We start from the raw sequence: 23,320 nt of genomic DNA on the forward strand, positions 1-23,320 counted from the left end.
ACCTCGTGATCCACCTGCCTTGGCCTCCCAAAGTGCTGGGATTACAGGCTTGAGCCACCGCGCCTGGCCTAGGAGCTTTTTTTTTTTTTTTAAAGTCCAATGACTGAGAGGTACGCTAGAGCAACAAATACAAATGTCTGGAGATGGAATCCAGGCATCAGTATTTTTTTTTTCTCATTTAGAGCTCCTAAGTAATTGCAATGTGTAGTCAGGGTTCAGAACATGATATATATATACGTGTGTGTGTGTGTGTGTGTGTGTGTGTGTGTGTACGCATCTTATTTTAACATCTTTATTAAGTTGGGGAATTCAATTGAAGATCTGGTTATATAAACACCTGTGCATCAAATACTCTTCAATCCACTAAACGCATAAAAAAATTATATACTCGTTCAGGCAAAGAAAATAACTAAACAAAATGTTTCTTTTCTTGGAATTCAATATTGACAAAAGTTGATGATGCTTTATCTTGATGATGGTGGGTTGCTGAACATATGATTTTTTTTTTAGTAAAGGTCAGTACTAAAAGAGGAGAAATAAAAACATGTTAATAGAAACATAATTTTATAGTCTCATATATTTGCAACTTGTTTCTGATACAGATTAGCTTCAAAGGAGGGTCTCCAAAACCTGAGTGCCATCATGTAAAAGTTCTTTCTGAAGAATGTAAAAGAAAGCAGAGAGTAATCAGCTTATATGAGAATAGATTCTCAAACTTGAAATAGAAAGCAACAGTTGTTCATCTGAGGTTAACATACCTACTTTCTAACACTTCTACTGAGGCTTCTGTTGCATTTAAGATGCATTTTTAAAATACATAATAAAAAAGAGCTTTCCTTCTTAGTAATGCATTTACACTGCATAAAATCATGGGTAATCATGCCCAGAAGAACTGAAATATATAAAACACAGAAGCTCTTCAACCTTAATCACACCATGCAGAGAATAACAGGCAAACAGAAGTAAAGCTATGTTTTCCACAGAAAAGCAAATCTGACTCCCGTGGATTTATATTAGGAAACTGATACATTCAAAAGAAATAAGGGAACACAAAACATTTTTATAGAATTACAATATGTGTGCTTATCAAGCATAGAGGATACACTTATGATTATATAACCTGTTTGTGGTACAAAGATGAAATATTAAGAATCCCAGAGTCACTTGCTTTACACTTTAATTTCATTGTCTAGTTCAGGGGTCAGCAAGCATTTTCTGCAGAAAAGGCAGATAGTAAATATTTTCTGCTCTGTAGATCATACAATCTTTTTTAATACTACATAACTCTGCCATTGTGGCACGAAAGCAGCCACAGGTAATACCTAAACAGATGAGTGAGGTTGTGTTCTAATAAAAAACATTTTTATTAGTACAGAAAACAGTAGCTGGCCAGAGTTGGCTCACATGAGAGTATTCACTGACCCTTGGACTAGAGCATCATTTCTGTGAATGACCACGACAACTCACATGCCTTAGAAGGGCTTGCCTCTACCCTCCCTTACACGTTGATGTGGCCTAGATATCTGTCAGCGGCCCTTGAATCTTCACACACCATGCCTTCTTCCAGTAATCTCATCTATGTGAGCATGTATGCTGATGACTCTAAATCATGCTCTCTACAATCTCTTGAGATCTGGGCTATTTGCCTATAGGTGCACACATAGAGCCAAATGCCTCCTCTATACACCCACTGAGATGATCTATAGGCAACTTAAACTCGGCACTAAAACAAACCACTCTCTTTCCCATAATGCCTACTCCTCCTTTTGGACTTCCTGTGTAAAGAATGACACTCCCATCCACCTAGTGTTCCATGCTGGAGACCTGGGGATTGGAGGTAACCCATATGCCAATCGCTAGGTTAAATATGGCACTACTATACTATGGACTACTACACAGCCTCAAAAGCCATGAATGACAGCTACATACAACAACATGGATAGATCTCAAAAACACCGTGTTGAGTGCAAAAAGTAAGAAACTGAACACATTCTATGATGTAATACTATGTGTAATTTAAAATGCATCATAAAAACAACACTGCATTTTTTTTTTCAAAAACTTATAAGGATACTGATTTATAAACCAGACACATTAAAGTAGGGGCCTTTGGAGTAAGACAGGAAGAATGGAGTAGAGATTAGGAAAAAAAGAAAAACGGTAATACCAACAAAATAAGGGAAGAAAGTTGACAGATTGTTGACAACAGTAAGCCATCATGATTAACTCAACTCTGCATGTAAAAGAAAAAAAAATCTTTAAGTAGAAAAGCTGTAGTATAGGCTGCAAATCATATGTGCCATCAAAATAGGTAAAGTGAATGACTACATTACTGATGTTATAATGTTTAAAAAGTTGAATAAAGTTGAGCTTATATAATAATACAATTTTAACTACTTGGATCTTAATGATATTTTTCAGTTACATAGTATAAACCTGTTCATCACATTAATAACTAAATTATTTTACCACAAATAAAATTTTCTAGAGTTTACCAAAATGGCCTGGTGTCATCCAGCTTCATGATGTGAATGTCTTTAGATCTGCTACTCTAAGGAGCTGCCCAGATGCGGTAGGAAATGTCAAAAAGCAGCACCACATGAGACAATGCATTATTCAACCAGACAGACAGCATGACATCATTGTATAAGATTTTTTTCAGATCTATCACATGAAAGTTTATAAGCAGAAACTAAAGAGTGTTGTCAACTTTAATTTAGAAAATTACTGCATGATCAAAATATAGATGTGTTGGAGCAAAACATTATTAGAAAAAAATGCAGATATATTACTTTTATTTTGCGCAAGGATAATTCAAAGTAAAAATACCGCCAGTCATTAAGGGGAGCATACATTAACTGAGAAATGATTAAACTGGCCAATCTCTAATGTGTATCTTGGTGAAATTTTTGTACCCTCTGTTAAATAACACAAAACCTTGAAAACTACAGTTTGGTACTAAGGCTTTCTGATTAAAGCTGAATAGATTGGATGCGAGAAGAAGCCACAACTTTTATCGATTCAAACATGAAAAACAGGAACGGGTTTCGTTTTATTTTATTTGACTTTAGAAATATGGTATGGGCCTTTTAGTTGGTTACTCATCTTTTGACTTCTTTTCTATTAGTTCCAGTGGTATCATTTAGAGAGAGCCCTGAAAGGTAGATTTTTCCCCTAGCCCTTCAAAATCACTTTAATTCTATTTCTGTCGAACCAATAAGCATATGCAAACCCAACATCAGGACCATGCTTGGGAAAAACTAAATGTGAACAAAGGTCACTTCAGGGCCTCTATACCCGCACTCCTTTCTTATTCTCTTCTTGACTCTCTGGTCCCACCCGACTGCCACACAAGGTCCTCATGTTCAGTGATACAGTTTCGCTGTCCCCACCCAAATCTCACCTTGAATTGTAATAATCCCCACGTGTCTAGGGCAGGGCCAGGTAGAGATAATTGAATCATGAGGGTGGTTCCCCCGTACTGTTCTCGTGGTAATGAATAAGTCGCATAAGATCTGATGGTTAAAAAAGGGGAGTTCCCCTGTGTAACCTGTGTTGTCTGCCACCATGTAAGATATATCTTTGCTTCTCCTTTGCCTTCCGCCATGATTGTGAGGCCTCCCCAGCCAGGTGGAACTGGTAAGCCCATTAAACCTCTTTCCTTTATAAATTACCCAGTCTTGGGTATGTATTTATTTGCAGTGTGAGAACAGACTAATATATTCAGTTCCTCACTGCTGCCAGCTCTTTCCAAGCCTCTGTCCTTTCATTCAGAATACTCCTGTGTTTTGTATCAGGAGACAGTGTGTACAAAAGAGCTTTACCAACTACAAGTCACTTTACAAGGACCTTTGCAGTTTGTGCAGCCTCAAGGAGGCTAAATCAGATACTTATTTTAAAATAACCAACAATTTAATTTGAAGAGGTAAGCATGAATTAACATATTGATAATGGATAATGGTCTGGCCTTTCATTTCTAGATAAGTTGGCAGTGATGATAACGCATCTTTATTACTTACCTTTCCCAGCCATGTCTGAATTTTCATGGAAGGCAGGATGCTCTAACCCTATGAAATTTAAAGATGTCAAATGGTAAAATTCCAGAACCTGTGCAGGTATAAAGAATACTTCTGCCTGGGAGGGATGGAGGAGGGTGGAGATCATCCAGGAAACACCATCCAAGGTATCCACAGGCCACATGATGCTGGCTGCCACTCGGCTCAGCCCAGGTTCTATAAATATTGGCCTGGCACTTGAGAAAAAGTCCAAAAATAAATGGTGACTATATAAATTCTAATTTTGAGTGTGTTGACAAATTTCTTTTACTCTATGTCTTATACTGAACAGTCAACACTTTCCTTTAAATCCCTGTCTTGTCAAACTTAGAATATGGGGCTTTGCTATTAGAAATAATCTTGGTAGATGTAAATGGTATTACAATGGCTACTTTAAGCAATCTGAATGTATATTTTACATCTTTTACTAGAATTTTCTACTGTTATTTCAGATATTTTGATTGTTGTTATTTAATAACGATTCCAAAAGTATTCATGTTTTGAAATCTCACTGGAAATGGCAAGCTATGAATGATTGGCCTTCATCCAAACTTTTGGAACAATCACATACTGACTCACTGGGGTCTTATTACATCCAGTCTGGATTTCAAACTATATATTCAAGCCAATTTCTTCAATCTACAGTGTTATGTCACCATATTTGGGCAAGGACTGGAGTGGTTCTAATATAAGCTTCTAGAAAAGTGAAAAGTTGAAGCAAAAATTTTTTTTCTCTTTATACAAAGTTAAATCACCATGTTTTGGATGCCACACATGAAATAAACAAGTTAATTTTAATGTCCTCATATATTAGAGTTAAGAGACTTAAAAAAAAAAAACCCGATGATGTTAAAATCTGTAGGTTGCCTTCCCCCAACCTCATCCCTCATTGATGTTCTTAGCAGAAGTGACCCAAGATCTGCATTGGATCTTAGGTCAAGATGGGCATCCTTTTGCTTATATTGAGTTAATGGTGGAAATAATTCTATTTCTATTTGGATACCCTATTAATATCTGAGTCCTAACTCTTAGGATAGACATATAGGCTCAACGTTAAATTGGCTCTTTCAGGAAACACATGAGGCACAGAAGTTGGGTACCTTTTATGCCCATGGCTTAGGAATATACTCCCTGAACCTCCTCTGATATGACTTTAGTATCAGATTTTTCTTTGTCAATTATGTGACAAATATTTATTGAGTCCCTTCTATGTGCCAGGTACTCAAATGGGTGTTGGAGATACAGTGGAAAACAGATATCATCCCTGCCCTCATGGAGCTTATAGTGTAGTGACAGAGACTAACATTAAACATTAAAGAAATAATTACATAAATAGGTACTTAACATTAAATAAATAATTACATAAATATCTATTTAATTACAATTACAAAATGGTTATAAAAGTAGGGAAAATACCCCGTCTCTACTAAAAAATACAAAAAATTAGCCAGGCGTGGTGGTGAGCACCTGTAGTCCCAGCCACTCAGGAGGCTGAGGCAGGAGGATGGCGTGAACCCAGGAGACGGAGCTTGCAGTGAGCCAAGATCGCGCCACTGCACTCCAGCCTGGGCAACAGAGCGAGACTCCGTCTCAAAAAAAAAAAAAAAAAAAAAAAGGAGGAGGAATAAAATACTAGTAGAGTGCATAGAAGAGGAATGTAGTTTGATTTGGGGGATCAGGAAAGAAATTAAGTTTAAACTGAGGGCCACTGGGTGGTAAGTGATGGGAAAATGGGAAAGTGGTGCTGGCAATGTTGGCAAGTGTCAGATATTAAGGGCTTCACAGATGATGTTCAGGATTTGGATCTTTATCTCAAGACCAATTTAGAAACAATGAAGGGCTTTAAGGAGGAGGCATGACCAGATTGTTATTTTGTGATCACTCTGGCCACTATGTAAGAAAATAAACTTGAGGAGCCAAAGACGCAGGAGACCAGTGAATGTGTTAATGCAATAGACCAGACAGAAGATACAGGTGGCTGGGACTCAGGGATGATAAAGAGAAGTGGGTGGTGTGAAGTATATTTATTCACAGAACTTATTTGGGGGTGGAGAGGAGGTAAGTGAGAAGAAAGCACAAAGATGACTCTGGCTCCCAAGTTTATGAAATAAGCAACAGCATGAAAAGGGTTCTGTTTCTTGAACTTTGATGGGAACTTGGTTGAAGGGGAATAGGGAAAGTTAATTCTGATGTTAAATGTTTGCATTTTGAAACATATTTTAAACAGTGAGAAGAGAGGTAGGAAGCCTAGGCTTCAAAATGATGGGTGAGGAATTCACAAGAAACTCTGGGCTAGGGAGTTCCATTTGGGAGTCACTCATTTGAGCATTTTGGACCTATGCCATGGAATTAAAGTGCTAATTTTGTCTTCCACTGTCCCACCAAAATACATTCAGTGAGTGAAGTTCTCCATCTGTAGATGGAAACATGGACCACTACCATCGTAAGATATCTTTGTGCTTTTCTAGACATAAAAGATGTTTGAAACTGACTCTTCTCTGGGTACTTTCATGGATTCTTTCAAGAGCGCTCATTGCTGGGAGCTTCCTATCCCTGAAATGTCACTTCCTTCTTCAGGTGTCAGCACAGTTGGGTTCTAATGAGGACTTGTCTTCCTTGCTGGATGATTGCTTTCTCTCTGTGTCCTCAAGTGACAACATGACAGAGAGAGAAAGAGAGAGAGGGAGAGAGAGAGAGAGGGATTTCTCTTCTTTACAAGACCACAGTCCTATTGGATTAAGGGCCCACTCTTATGACTTCATTTAACCTTGCATCCTACAGACCCTATCTCCAGCCACACTAGGAATTAGGGCTTTGACATATTAATTTGGGGGGAACACCAATTCAGACCACAGCAATGGGAAACACTCATACAGCCATTTCCTAAACAAACTAATGACCATCTCTCCTTTACTCCTGACAGTGGAGCAGCCACTGGCCCTTCATTAAATTTCCAAGAGAATTCAGTCACCTGCTTATTGTATCCCCCAATTCACATACACACAGCAAAAATTTATTAAATGTAAAATTATACAATATTTTCAGCCACAAAAATAATATTGTACAAGTAAATACAAACAAGGTATAATTTTTACTAATCTATTAACAATAATTTAAAAAAGTTAAAAATATCTGTTGTTGATGAGGTTATGCAGAAAGATGCATTTTTGGAACTTTTTGAGGACCTGTAAATTGATACAACTTTTTATTAAGCAATTAGGTGATATTTATGAAAATATTGAATTGACATACCTTTCGCCTAGTTCTCAGAATTTAACCTCTAGCAATACTTTTTCATAATAAAGCTTGCTGCTTTACTATTACTTGTAATAGGAAAGAAAGAGAGACAGAGGAGGGAGGGAGGGAAGGAGGGAGGGAAGGAAGGAAGGTAGAAGGAAGGAAGGAAGGAAGGGGAAAAGGAAATCATTTATGGCAATCAGAATTCTGATAGGAAACGATAAACTCAGTTTAAGTTAATAAAGGGACTAATTTATGAGGTGCTAGCGTGGATAAGTGTGGTGGTGTTCTGGTGCACAATTCTTCCCATCGTTATATTTGGTGACCTTAAGTTGGTATCTTGAAATCAGAAACTGCAAAAGTATTTATACCCACAGAAATTGCCAAATCCTAAACATTTACTGGTTATAGGACTTTGTAAAAGACAGTAAGTCATGCAGATTAGCAACAGCTGGAAGCCATCACCACCTCTAGGCAAAGAAAGGAACTATGTTAACAGAACCAGAATGGAGGCATGGTGAAGGAATTATATTTAGAACAGCTCTGTCACTTCCAGAAAATGCAGCTCAGTGAGGAAGGAAATGGAAGAAATATCATGACCTCTTTCCCCCAACCCCAAATCCGCCATGCTTTCTATTGGCTAAACCTGACCAGAGGCCAAGGTTCAGCATCCTAGAGCATGAAGAACCTATAGGTTAAAGAAGAGAATAAGCTGTGAAGCAGGCAAGCAGACAATAACCAGCATGTTATTCAATATCCATCAAGAAGGAATGAGTTATACACATTGTAGGACATTCATTAAAATAAATTATCATGCATACATGAAAATGAATGATGCAGATCTGTGCAGGTTTCTTTGTATCATTATTAAATGATAAAAAGTAAGTAAAGAGTAAGTTACAGAAAAGTATGAGTTTTTAATTCTATTTTTATAAAAACTATATAAATACATATACTTTTTTTCAGAAGCCAAACAAAATATCTAGAAAAATATATATGCCAAACTCTTTTTTTTTTTTTTTTTGAGATGGAGTTTTGCCTTGTTGCCCAGGCTGGAGTGCAGTGGTGCGACCTTGGCTCACCACAACCTCTGCCTCCCGGGTTCAAGCTATTCTCCTGCCTCAGCCTCCCGAGTAGCTGGGATTACAGGCATGCGCCACCATGCCCGGCTAATTTTGTATTTTTAGTAGAGATGGGGTTTCTCCATGTTGGTGAGGCTGGTCTCAAACTCCCAACCTCAGGTGATCCGCCCACCTCGGCCTCCCAAAGTGCTGGAATTACAGACCTGAGCCACTGCTTCCAGCCCTTGCCAAACTCTTAAAGTGATTACTTTTAGAACATGGGATTGATCAAAGAGGACTTGCACTTTCTACTTTCAATTTCTAATTGTTTGAATTTATAAACATCTATTATCTTTATAACTGTTTAAAACAACAAAGCAGTCTGTGTCGGTTTTTTCCTCTCAAAGCATAACAACACTAGGATTGGCAGTGCTTCCATATGTGTCATCTAAAAGGAAGAATTATTTTTCCCCTTCAGCTATGTCCCCTGAGGATTCTTCTAATTGTTCTGTGGAATGTGGAATGTCTGTGCATTACGTGACTATCTGAAAATCAGTGATTTCAGATAGTCATTGAGGGAATTATCAACTGAGGGGTGTGCATCAACTCACATAAAGACATTCTATAGGACTCCAGAGCAAATTTTCGGTGAAGTGGCAGAGGTATTTTTAGCACTATACGTAGAATTAAAGCATCATGAACTGTAGGAATTGGTTTTAAATTCTCAAGCTCCACTATAGGTTTTTATGTATTGTCTTTGTTTATATTTAGCCAAAATAGAGAAATACAATGATAATTATTGAAATTTCAATAACCCATCCCCAGTATTTTTAGGTAATGTGTTTAGAAAATAAAGCATTTTGAAAAATGATTCCCACAACACAAAATTATTTTACTAACTAAAATTAATAAAGCTTTTATTCCTGATATTGAGTGCATATAAATCATTCCAGTTAGGGCTCTTTTTTGGCAAAGTTAGATTTTTTTCTATAGACAAGAAAGGCCATGTAATGTTTATTAGATATATGAAAAAAAAAATCAGTGTTTTCAAAGCCAACAATGCTTCTGAACTTGAATATATTTAGATTTCTGGGACGGCTGAATTATAACCAACATGGAAAAGAAAACATCACTAAACATTCTTTTGACCAAAATACACACTCCACCCTTCAGCCACTTCCTCATGCAAGCATGTGGACATAAAACTATTTGCCTGACCTTGTCTGCTTGTTAACTAGTCATCATAGCTAATTAGAGGACTCCAGGTCTAGTTTGCCCACACTTATCAATGAAACATTGTTAACAGATTCTAGGAGCAGCTATGATAAGTTTATCATCACCCCATCGTATGTAAACATCATGAAAATGAAATATTTTCCTCTAGAGATTTATTACTGAAATGTTACATATTGCAAAGCAACTATCAAACACATCTACTGGATAAGTCAGGTCAAATGAAAAATAACAACTACTATTAACATTAACAGAAATTGAACAAAAATGTTGCTTAAAAAGAGTATAAAATTCTTCAATTTTTCTAATTTAAAATTTTAAATCTTAGTAAAATGCATAAAACATTTACTATCTTAACCATTTTTAAGTGTACAGTTCTGTAGCATTAAGTACATTCATATTGTTGTGCAATCATCACCATACATCTGCAGGATTCTTTTCATCTTATAAACCTGCAATAACTCTTCATTCCTCTCTCCATGTAGTCCCTGGCAACCACAATCTACTTCCTATCTCTGTAATCTTTGTCTACTCTAGGTACCTCATATAAGTGGAAACACACAGCATTTTTCTTTTTAATGACAGGCTTATTTTACATAGATTTTGCATATCTTTTCATCTAGTCTATGGACACTTGGGTTGCTTCCATCTTTTAGCTATTTTGGATAATGTTTATTCTCACACTGCTATAAAGGACTACCTGAGACTGAGTAATTTATAAAGAAAAGAGGTTTACTTGACTCATAGTTCTGCAGGCTGCACAGGAAGCATAGTTGGAGAAGCCTCAGGAAACTTACAATCATGGTGGAAGAGTGAAGGGGAAGCAAGCATCTTCTTCACATGCAGGGCAGGAGGAAGAGACAGAGCAAAAGGGAAGTGCTACACACTTCAAAACAACCGGATCTCATGAGAACTCACTCACTATCACAAGAACAGCAAGGGGGAAATCTACCCTCATGATCCAATCACCGCCCATCAGATTCCTCCACCAACACCTAGGATTACAATTCAACATGTGATTTGAGAGGAAATACAGAGCCAAACCATATCATTCAGCCCTTGGCCTCTCCCAACTCTCATGTCCTTCTCACATTTCAAAACCAATCATGCCTTTCCAATAGTCCCCCAAAGTCTTAACTTATTCCAAAAAGTCCAAGTCCAAAATCTCATCTGAAACAAGGTAAGTCCCTTCTGCCTATGAGTCTGTAAAACTGTATTTCCAAGATACAATGGGGGTACAAACAGTGGGTAAATGCTCCCATTCTACAAGGGAGAAATTGGCCAAAACAAAGAGGCTACAGGCATCATGCCAGTCCAAAACCCAGCAGGACAGTCATTAATCCTTAAAGCTCCAAAATAATCTCCTTTGATTCTATGTCTCACATCCAAGCCACACTGATGCAAGCAAGGGGTGGACTCCCAAGGCCTTGGGCAGTTCTGTCCTTGTGGCTCTGCAGGGTACAGCCCCCAAGGCTGCTTTCACAGGCTGATGTTGAGTGCCTGCAGCTTTTCCAGGTGCACGATGCAAACTGTTGGTGGATCTACCATTCTGGGGTCTGAAGGATGGTGGCCCTCTTCTCATAGCTACACCAGACAGTGCCTCAGTTAGAACTCTGTGTGGGGGCTCCAAACCCACATTTCCCCTCTGCATTGCCCTAGTAGAGGTTCATGAGGGCTCTGCTCCTGCATCAGACTTCTGCCTGAACATCCAGGTGTTTCTATATATCCTCTGAAATGTAGGCAGAGGCTCGCAAACCTCAACTCTTGCCTTCTGTGCACCTGCGAGCTCAACACCACATGGAAGCCACTAAGGCTTGGGGCTTGCACCCACTGAAGGAATGGCCCAAGTTGTACCTTCACCCCTTTTAGCCATGGCTGGAGCTGGAGTGGCTGGGATGCAGGGCGCCATGTCCTGAGGCTGCATAAAGTAGCAGGGCCCTGGCCCTGGCTCACAAAACCATTTTTCCCTCCTAGGCCTCCAGGCTTGTGATGGGAGGGGCTGCTGTGAAGGTCTCTGAAGTGCCCTGGAGGGTTTTTTCCCCATTGTCTTGGCTATTAACATTCAGCACCTCTTTACTTGTGCAAATTTCTGCAACCTGCTTGAATTTCTCCCCAGAAAATGTTTTTTCTTTTCTGCCAATAGTCAGGCTACAAATTTTTAAAACGTTTATGCTCTGCTTCTCTTTAAAATATTCTCTTTGCTTATGCAAAAGAGCATAGGCTTTTAGAAGCAGCCAGGTCACTTCTTGAATGATTTTCTGCTTAGAAATTTCTTCCACAGGTACCCTAAATCATCTCCCTCAAGTTCAAATTTCCAAAGATCCTGAGCAGGGGCACAATGCTTCCAGTCTCTTTCCTAACACATAGCAAGAGTGACCTTGGCTCCAGTTCCTAAGAAGTTTCTCATCTCCGACTGAGACCACCTCAGCCTGGACTTCATTGTCCAGCACTTTAGTTAAAACCATTCAAGTCTCTAGGAAGTTCCAAACCTTCCCTCATCTTCCTGTCTTCTTCTTAACCTCCCAAACTTTTCCAACCTCTGCCCATTACCCAGTCCCAAAGTCACTTTCACATTCTCAGATATCTTTATAGCAATGCCCCAATTCTCTGGTACCAATTTTCTGTATTGGCTTATTCTCATACTGCTATCAAAAACTACCCGAGACTGGGTAATATATGAAGAAAAGAGGTTTAATTGACTCACAGTTCCACAGGTTGTACGGAAAGCATAACTGGGGAGGCTTTAGGAAACTTTCAATCATGGCAAAAGAGAGAAGGGAAAGCAAGCACCTTCTTCAAATAGTGGAGTGGGAGAAAGTGAGAGAGAAAAGGGGAAGTGCTACACACATGTAAACAACCAGATCTTGCAATAGCTCACTCACTAACTATCAGGAGAACAGCAAGAGGGAAATCTGCTCCATATGATCTAATCATCTCCCACCAGGTCCCTCCCACAACACTGGGGATTACAGTTCAACATGAATATTCGGTGGGGACACAGAGCCAAACCTATCACAAAATCTCTTCCAGAGATATTTCAAGATCCTGCTTTCAATTCCATTTTGAGATATTTCAATTGAATTTCAAGATATTTCAAGGCTCTGCTTTCAATTATTTGGGGTATATACCTAGAAGTAGAATTGATGAATCATATAGTAATTCTACTTTAAAATTTTTGAGGGACAACCATACTGTTTTCCATAGTGGACATGCCATTTTACATTCTCACCATCAGTGCAGAAGGGTTTCAATTTCTCCACATCCTCACCAACACTTATTTTTTGTTTTTGTTTTTACTTACAATAGCCATCCTAAATGTGAGGTGAGATGTCATTGTAGTTTTCATTTGCATTTTCCTAAAGATTAGTGAGTTTGAACATTGTTCACAGGCTTATTGGCCATTTGTATAACTTATTTGGAGAAGTGTCTTTTCAAGTCCTTTGCCACTTTTGAATCAGGGTGTTTATTGTAATTGTTGTAGAATTTTAGAATTCCCTATATATTCTGGATATTAATCCTTTATCAGATATATAATAAAATTTCCCCATTTCATGCTAGTTAACAGTGACAATAAAAACATTAAATCATACAAAAAGAGTGAGAGTGATTTCACCAGTCAAGTGACTCCTAAAAATTTCTAGTTTTACCTTAAAGTCAAATAGAATGTCAATACAAATGTCTCTTAAGGCCTGACATTAGTTAAGATATATTTTCTTATTGGAAGGTAAGGGAAAGGGCGATGTGAATGGCGAAAGGTGAGTGGCCACAGGAGGGCATACTTATGTAAAAATATTTTTTAAAAAACCTACACGTCACATAGTTTAAAAAATCTAGTAAGCGCTAAGGCTGATGGCTTTAATGTTCATAATAGATCCAAGAGATTCAATTGTGATATTCCATCCTTATACCTCCTGGTAGAATTGTATGTTATCTACTTACTTAATATTTTAATATTCTAATCTAGGCTTTTTTCATGAATCATTATATTAAAACAATGCTCTTAATAAAATTGTCAGGGCCTCTGTTTATAGAACCAAACTGGTGGGACTTACCAGAATCCAGTAACCAAGAAAAGAAAACAGAAGTTCTTTTCTTTAAAATGAGGCAGTGGTATTTACAAAATGGCTTGAGAGCAGTGTTGTCAACCCCTGAAATTATTCTGGACTAGATTAAATGCTTTTGCAAGATATTCTTCAAGTAAAGAAAGAGATAAGGGTCATTTCTTTGAGTGATAGGGAAGTTTGTCTAACAACATAACTTGTCAAGGAATAATTCTCACTCAATATTTTTCACACAGAATGGTGACTCAGATCTGGGATCGGGGAAAAGGAAAAAATTGTGAGAAACTAAACGGACGTCACCTTTTTCATATTTTTGAGCTTGACTGGTAAGCCTGACACATTTTCCTAGCTGGGTAGTTGATTCCATGAAAGATACTTTTGTTTTATGAATCTAAAAGGGAGAGGAATGAAATGCCTATCTTATCTCTTCATGAAGGGAATAATAACTACTATATCTAAAAATATGAATTGCCTCAAAGTATCTCTACGACTTTCATAAGAAAATGCATGTTTAGAATTGTCATCTTTTTTCTTAAAGCTCAAGTTTCACACAATCATCTATGAAGGTTTGTACATATCCAAGTCATTTCTCTTTCCTGTTGCTAAGGCTGAGAAAGGTTCTCTGGAGATTCTACTCCATTTCTCTTGAGACACAGTCTCAGATAGTAGTCCTTAGTTGATGGTGAAAACACACTGATTCCAAGTGACATATAGATAAGTGATGCTCTATTAGGCCCTAAAATTGATTTTTCCCGGTAAACTTAAGGTAGAAATGCATTTCTCACGATGCTGCACTTTCCCTACTTTTTTTCTGCAGTGCCGAGATAGGCATTCTGTCTTCACCCACTCCTGCAAGTTCACATTTGTACACTCAGTTTATCTTAACTCACTCTATGCACCTCTAAGTCATCAGTCAGATAGGCAACCAAAGAATTAACCTCTTGATTTTTAAAAACAAAGTTTGTTGAACCTAAATGTCCAACAAAAAGGATTTGTTTTAAAATCCTGGTACGTTCTAACAATGCAATACCTTTCAGTCATTTAAAATAAGGCTGAGTGGACTATTTAATGATGTGGAAATACGGAAAAAGGTCCATAAACTATTGTGAAGTAGGGGGAAAGGCAGTTATCAAATGGTGTGCATAGAAAGTAATCATATAAATATGAATACACACAAAGTAACAAATGTCTGGAATGTTGTAGCAAATTAATGGTGATTTTTCTCTTGCATAAATAGATTTTTACTTATTTCAGCTCTACATGTACTTATTTTCTCATTTAGGAATCAAGATTTCACATGGCACTTCGAGGACAGGATTATTAATAGCCTTTGTGTCAGCCTGATAGTAAAACTTTCTCTTTGAATCCTTTGTATAGTTGCTTTTCCTTCAGAAAGACCACCCCATTTACTCATCATGTGGTGAGTAAGCATAAGCAATCAAAATACAAGTATTATAAATATTGTAATTAGAACCTCATCCTCTCAGTTAGACCCTCCCTAGCAAACACATTGTTTATATATTACTCTGATATTCGGAAAGAATTGGAACTGTGTCTGTAACCAGAATCTCCAAGGAGAACTAAGATGTACTGAGCACCTAACGTAATATATTCCTAGTGTTTTATATGTAGGATTGGTCATCGCAGATTTTAAGTTATGTGCCCAAGGTCACTTAGCTAAGTGACAAAATGCGGATTCAAATCCAAATCTGATTAATTGAAAAATTCTATGCCTTTCCCCCAGCAGAGAGTAAAGTCTCTAAAATATTTCTTGAGTACCTACTTTATATCAGACACTATCTATATAGATTCATTTGTTCCTTAAGATAACCTTGATAGGTAGTGATAGTTATCCCCAATTTACAAGTGGGGAAACTGGTGTTCACAGTGTTTAAACAATTTTTCCAAGATTACAGTAGTGCTGCAAGCTGTACTCAGATTCGTCTACAGTCAGGTTACACATAAGGACATTTGAATCTATGGTGGACCACAAATATGATGGTGGTCTCGCATGATTATAATGAAGCTGTCTTATGTACCACTTGTTAATCTTTTATGCCATATTTTTACTGCACCTTTTCTATGTTCAGATACACAAATACTTACCATTGTGTTACAATTGCCCACAGTATTCAATACAGTAACATACTATGCACGCTTGTAGCCTAGGAGCAATAGGCTATACCACATAGCCTAGGTGTGTAGTAGGCTATACCATCTAGATTTATGTAAGCACACATTACGATGTTTGCATAGTGATAAAATCACCTAACAACACACAACTTGGAACATAGCCCTGTTGTTAAGCAACTCCTGACTATATTTCAAAACTGAGCTTTTCCTGCTATACCACTGTATTAGTTTGCTAGAGTTGCCATAACAAAATACCACAGACAGCGTGTTTAAACAATAGAAATTATTTTCACAGTTCTGGAGGCTGGCAGCCCAAGATCAAAGTGCGGGCAGGTTTAATTTCTCCCAAGTCCCCCTGCCTTAACTTGCAGGTGGCCACACTCTCATTGCATCCTCACCTGGCCTTTTCTCTGTGTCCATGCATCCCCGGTGTCTCTTCGTGTATCCAAATTCTCTCTTCTAATGAGGACAGCAGTTAGATTCGATTTGTGCCCACCATATAACAACTACCCTACAAGGTCATAATACAGATCTTTTACAGACTTTCTTCAATTCAGGTTTTTACCTGTTTCAAGGACTATAAGCTTTTCAATCTATATGTGTGCATAATTCCATCATGTTTCCCACACTACATGTAAAAGTTTAGAAATACATTGCAGAAAAGATCGGAGGACTAAAATACTTAGCAGCAGAGTGTACAACTGTGTAGAAAAGGAATTAATTACACCCATCTTTCTTACGGTTTATGGTTTATTGTTCAGGCTTCTGAAGACAATGTAGAAACACAAGGGCTGAGCCTGGCCCTGTATTTCATAAAACTCAGTCAAGCCCCAGGGTTAGGTGGGGGGTGATGCCTTCGGGATGTTTATGGTCCCCAGACATACCACCTCCTCACATCCTGTGGAGGGAAATATGGCTGAATGAGTCAGCGGCTAAGCTGGGAATTGACACAGGACTTCTGGAATGGTATGTTCAACATGGAAAAATGAGAACAATCCCCCACGATCATTTTCACCCTGAATCAGTATTGATTCTAAAGATGATTCATCAAGATAAAGCCAAATCCTCCACCTACATACTTTTTGAGCCATTAGGAAAAACAACGACTTATATATAAAAATATATATGCTTTTAGGGCATTTCTCTTTTCATACTTTTGGCAAATATAGAAAGAATGCAAGAACTTTGACTCAAATGTTGTAGATAATAGAAATGGATAGATTAGATGGATAGACACATACATACACAGACACACAGATATCACAAAACATGGTAAAAATCTAGTCAATAATCAAGGCATTTAGATAGTATAGACACACAATTAAGAAATTTTCTTTGAAATCTAAACTATCTACACTGGTAAACTTCGTAAGACATTTTTTCATTCTGTTTTCCTTTTTTCAGTGTAGACTTGATCTAAGCGATCAATTACTAACAGCCTTCTAAAATCAAGAGGAATGTCAACAAAATTATGTAGCTAACAAAAAGATTAGCGTGTTTTTTGTTTGTTTTTGTCCTAATGGTCTAAATTGTTTTACTAAACTGGTTTATTGTAGAATATTTGTTAACACAATAAAAATTAGTCCAAAAGGATTTGGAAAAGATTTCAGGAAACAAGCCCAACTTGAAGCAATGTGGCTAGATAACCCAAATAGTTGATGTCATTCTTCACCCTTTATTTAAGAAAAGCTTTCTTTGGTTAAGTATGTAACCTCATGCCAACCCATCATTATTTTCAGTCATGCACTGATCTAGTTTCCAACGTAGACATGGCAGCCACTTTCTTTCTGTGGAAACAGGGACATAATGGGAGGGTTTTAGCCTTGGTTCATTCACACATTTCAGCGTCCCCACATTCTCCTGTATATGTGTTTTGGGGTTTTGGGGGTTTTTTTTGTTTTGTTTTCATTTTTGTTTTTGAAATGGAGTCTCTCTCTGTACAGTGGCATGATCTTGGCTCACTGCAACCTCCACCTCCGGAGTTCAAGCAATTTCTCCTGCCTCAGCCTTGCCAATTGCTGAGATTACAGGCACACACCATCATGCCCGGCTAATTTTTGTATTTTCAGTAGAGATGGGATTTCACCATGTTGGCCAGGCTGGTCTCGAACTCCTGACCTGAAGTGATCCACCCGCCTTGGCCTCCCAAAGTGCTGGGACTACAGGCGTGAGCCACTGCACCCGGCCAGTGTATATGTGTTTTTGATTCCTGTTTCAAGGAATAAGATTGATAAAGAACCCCATGGGTAGCTTAATATTACCAACATCCTACCAGCTAATAAGCTGGAGCCAATACCCAATCATGAGAACACTCAGACAGGACACCCTAGCTAGCCAGAGCATGGATTCTCTGTCCACTGCACAGTCATAATGGTGGCTACAAAAACTTGGAGAGAAGAGGCTTCCAGCCAGGTTATCAGTATCAACAAATTATGTGATTAGCATGACTGCTTGGATTATAAACATCTAGCTGTAGTGATAAATCATATTTTTTCCCCGAATCAAGAATTCCATGACATAGTTTCTCAAGTTTCCTTGACCTTGGAAGATTTATGGGACAGGTTATATGGTGGAGAAGCAAATATGCAGCAGGTATTACCTCAAATTTAAAAAGACCTACATACCTCTTTGGGACTAGAACAAAGGTAATGCACGAAACAACAGCATATAAAAATTATGTTAAGAAGGAAAATTTTGAAGTTTGTCATTTGCATCTTCAGCCTCCTCTGTCTGCTCCTCCATCCTCATTCACCATTCTTTAGGCTCCAGGGCCTTACGTTTTTAGAACTCTTTTCCCACCATTTTTGGAGTCCAGTGCCTATTCCTTCTCACTGAGGAACTGATGAAACCCTTGTCAGGGTATGGTCAAGGCAGTGCGGCTGTTTGACTCCTATTCAGCTCGTCTTCTTGCAGGGTCATTCCAGGCCTGTGGCATCTTTTGATTTCTTCTGCATCCCATGCTAATCCATGGAAGAATAATCACTTTCCTGTCCAGCAGCAGACATGTTACAGACATGAATTCTCAGTCTGGAACCAGCTGTTCAAATTTCAGACATAAACATTCAACATTTCATCAACCGTGTTTCTATAAGTATCAGTTGCCCCCACATCCCGCCCCCCCATCCATTTGCTACTTCACTTATCCTTGCAAAAGCAGAAGGTATCACAATCTTCTCATCTGTAAAAATGCTTTCTTTATCTTGTCTGATGTGCTGGAAGGAGTCTCACAGGCCTGTCTAACCCATGGTGGGGAGAGAACAACTTCTAGACCGAAATATTCCCTAAAACGGTCTCTCTCCAGCTGTTCCCTAGCAATGTTTGGGTGTGCTGTTTTTCTAGGGGGTTGCTGTTTAACTGATTCTTGTCCACAGTGCACTATGCTCGATTACTAAGCTTTAGTTTTAGTTGGCTCAAAAAGATAAACCCTACTTTAAATATTTTTAGGAAACTCAGCCAGCCCCTTTCCTTCACTCACATCTTTTCCCTCTCATCCCATTGTCCTAAGGAGCTTGAAATACAAAGCCCTTCTGAGTTCTGTATCCTGTGTCCATTTTCTGTGCCACCAACCTTAGCCTCTTTCTTTCTGTTTTGGAGGCAGAGTCTTGCTCTAGCCCCCCGTGGCACCATCTCGGCTCACACTGCAACTTCCACCTCCTAGGTTCAAGCGATTCTCATGCCTCAGCCTCCCGAGTAGCTGGGATTACAGGAGCCCAGCACGTCCAGTTAATTTTTGTATTTTTAGTAGATACGGGGGTTTGCCATGTTGGCCAGGCTGATCTCGATCTCCTGACTGTAGATGATCTGCCCAACTTGGCCTCCCAAAGCTTACCCTGTTTCTCACCTTCCTAGGTCTCTTCAGTCAGCAAAAATGGCCATGACAGCTTCCTCCTCAAGCAATCTACAACCACAGGGTTCAAGTTCTGAAAACCTGGAGTCATGGTTGAAATAAGAAATAGATTGGCTGGTAGGGCACACAAATAGAGCAGAGAACTAGTCATTTGTAGAAGATAAGTAAAGAGGAAGCAACAGGAATCTTATTGCAAGGTCCAGAATCTGTGTGAATATGCAGGAATGTGGGTAAGTGTGAAGACAATACAGGTAATTTATTAGTCTATAAAAACAGAGAAAGCTATTAACATTAATATTGATTATAATTAATGGATAAGTGGGAATAAAAAGCTTAAATTTTTTATTTGGCCTAGTCAGTACTAATTGTATCTGCTACATTAGAATTTTCAGCATGTTTAATATTAATTAAGTGAACACCCTCCTTCCTAAAACCTTCTTCACAAATCCTACTGTTCTATATTTCTTCTATCTCACCTGCTTGCTCTAATTTCCTAGGTCCTCCTGTCTCAGCCTATAAATGTTGGGATTTCTTAGGATTCTGTTCTGGTCCCTCTTCCCTCTTTGTTATAAGACCCTAGATGATGTTTTCTATTTACATGAATTTAAATATAATTTATATACTGACAATTCCTAAATTTTTTACTCCAGTCCAGACTTTGCTTTTGAGCTTCAAACTTGAATATCTAATGGCCTACTGTTATCCTCAGTTGGATAACTCATCCAAAATGGAACTCTTTTTTTTTTTTTTGAGGTGGAGCCTCAAAAATATCTGGTGGACAGATATCTGGTGGACAGACTCTGTCACCCAGTCTGGAGCACAGTCACGTATCAGCTCACTGCAACTTCTGCCTCCCAGGTTCAAGTAATTCTCCTGTCTCAGCCTCTGGAGTAGCTAGGATTACAAGTGCCTGCCACCATACCTGGCTAATTTTTGTATTTTTAGTAGAGACAGGGTTTCACCATATTGGCCAGGCTGGTCTCAAACTCCTGACCTTAAGTGATCCACCCGCCTTGGCCTCCTAGAGTGTTGGGATTACAGGCATGAGCCACCGCACCTGGCCTCAAAATGAAACTCTCGATTACCCCCATGCCCACTCCCACAGACCTGAACTTCACTCAATAGTTTCTATCTTAGGAAATGACATTGTCATTTTATGTTCAATTACTAAAGTCAGAAACCTGGGAGTCATCTGAGTAAATACCAATTATTCTACCTACAAAATATATCTTTGTTCATCATTTTCCACCTGGATAACTAAAATACTCACCTAATCTGCATACCTATTTCTTCATTTGGAGGTCCGCTCAAATTCATTCTTTACATAGTCTCTAGGGTGACTGTCTTAGCATGTTTTGTGCTGCTATAACATAATACCTGAGACTGGGTAATTTATAAAGAACAGAAATTTATTTTCTCACAGCTCCAGAGAATGGGAAGTCCAAGATCAAGGCACCAGCATCTGGTTAGGGCCTTCTTGCTGCATCATCTTATGGTGGAAGGTGAAGGACAAAGACAGAGCAAGAGGGGGCCAAACTCATACTTTCATGTGGAACCCACTCAAATGATAACAAACCCACTCCTGCAATTATGTCATTAATCCATTCCTGAGGGTAGTGCCCCCATGACTCAAACACCTTCCATTAGGCCCCATGTCCCAACACTGCCACGTTGGGGATCAAGTTTCCAACACATAAAGTTTGAAGAACACATGAAAACCATAACAATGATTATTTTTTATTTTGTTTTTTAGACAAAGTCTCACTCTGTTGCCTAGGCTGTAGTGCATTGGAGCAATCTTGGCTCACTGCAACTTTTGCCTTGCAGGTTCAAGCGATTCTCATGTCTCGTCTTCCCAGGTAGCTGGGATTACAGGTATGTGCCACCACGTCTAGCTAATTTCTGCAATTTTTATAAAGATGGGTTTTCAGCATGTTGGCCAAGCTGGTCTCAAACTTCTGACCTCAAGCCATCCTCTTCCCTCAGCCTCCCAAATTGTTGGGACTAGAGGCGTGAGCCATCGTGCCCAGTGCAACAATTATTTATAAACAAAGATGATCTCATGTTACTCTCTTGATTAAAAACCTTTTAATGACTTCCTTTGTATCAGAATAAATTCCAAACATTTTCCCATATCATACAAATCACCCACAGCCAGGGCCCTCCCACCTCCCTTGCTGCACCTCCCTCCCTCACCTAACTCTAGTCACACCAGCTCCTGTCATTACTGGTTGCCCGGAAGGAGTCATGTGCCTGGCTCCTTCTTATCATTTGAGTCTCAGTTTTAATGTCATTAGTTTTAGTTGTTTGTTTACTGTTTTTTTTCCACCCACTGAGATGCAGTGGTCAGGGATCCTAACTGTCCTATGACTTGTATTCTCCTTGCCTATCAGGGTGCATGGCACATGGTAAGTATTCAATAAACGCTTATTAAATGGATCAATTAATGAATAAAAGAATGTGTCAAAATTATTTACAATATATGGAAAAATAGATTATATGTATAGCAATAGTAAAAACCAAAAATGGTTAATGTTAATGTTAACAGGTAATTATGTCTACCTATCTTTAGCCCAAGTATAACTACCTTTAATTTTCAACACGCAAGACAAACATTGTTGTTAATTTTACCTAATCACAATAGAACACTCTAGATACATATGACATACATACGCTTAGTATTCATGTCTTTTTTTGGGGGATTGAGGAGGGCAGGATTCCACCCTGTCACCCAGGCTGGAGGGCAGTGATGTGATCACAGCTCACTGCAGCCTCAATCTCCCCAGGCTCAGATGATCTTCTCACTTCAGGCTACCAAGTAGCTGAGACTAAAGGTGCATGCCATCACACCAGGCTGATTTTTGCATTTTTTTGTAGAAACAGGGTTTTGCCATGTTGCCCAGGCTGGTACCAAACTCCTGGACTCAAGAGATCCACCCACTTTGGCCTCCCAGAGTGCTGAGTTGATAGGCACGATCCACTGCCCAGCCTGTATTCATGTCTCATAGTCTAACTCTCACAGTCAATCATGTATACAGCTCCCAATTCTTAAAAAGAGAAAGAACACTAATTTTATTTGGGAGAGTTTTAGATGATTTCGGCAAATTCGTACATTTGCAAAAATCTTACACTCTTATTGACCTAATATCTGTAGAGATTAAAGGCCTAAACAGAAGTATTTATTAGTGTGTAAATATTACAGCTGGTTAGGCTGGGGATGGTTATAAGTGATCATATCATTCAATTCTTGATACCAATTATTTCCTCCTACTTCTATTTTCTCATTCTTTGTTTTGCATAAACTGTAGATTTGGGCCCAGTAGTCCTATGCCAAAAGTAACCACGCTGAATTTCATCCTCGTTTCTGTGTACTGAAGGACCTCAGCGTGAAACAAAGAATGGATTGTTTATAAATCTTTATTGGCTGGAGGCTAAAGTAGCAGCTGCAAGCAGTTAAGTGTTAGGAGAGTCTTTCTTCCCCACCCCTCTTTGGTCATTTAAAATCTCCTCTGATTAACCTACAAACAATCCAGTTGATAGAGATTTGGAACATTCTCTGATCTTATTTTGACTAATTTGATTTTCTACAAAAATATGCAACACTTGTCTAAGTTTGCTTGAGTAGTATATTTTAGATTTTCTTTATGAATTTTTTTAACTTGATAGATGTATGTAGACTGAAAGATGATGCAT

The sequence above is a fragment of the Hylobates moloch genome, unplaced genomic scaffold, assembly GCF_009828535.3.
Source record: "Hylobates moloch isolate HMO894 unplaced genomic scaffold, HMol_V3 SCAFFOLD_1, whole genome shotgun sequence".
NCBI classification, from domain to species: Eukaryota; Metazoa; Chordata; class Mammalia; order Primates; family Hylobatidae; genus Hylobates; species Hylobates moloch.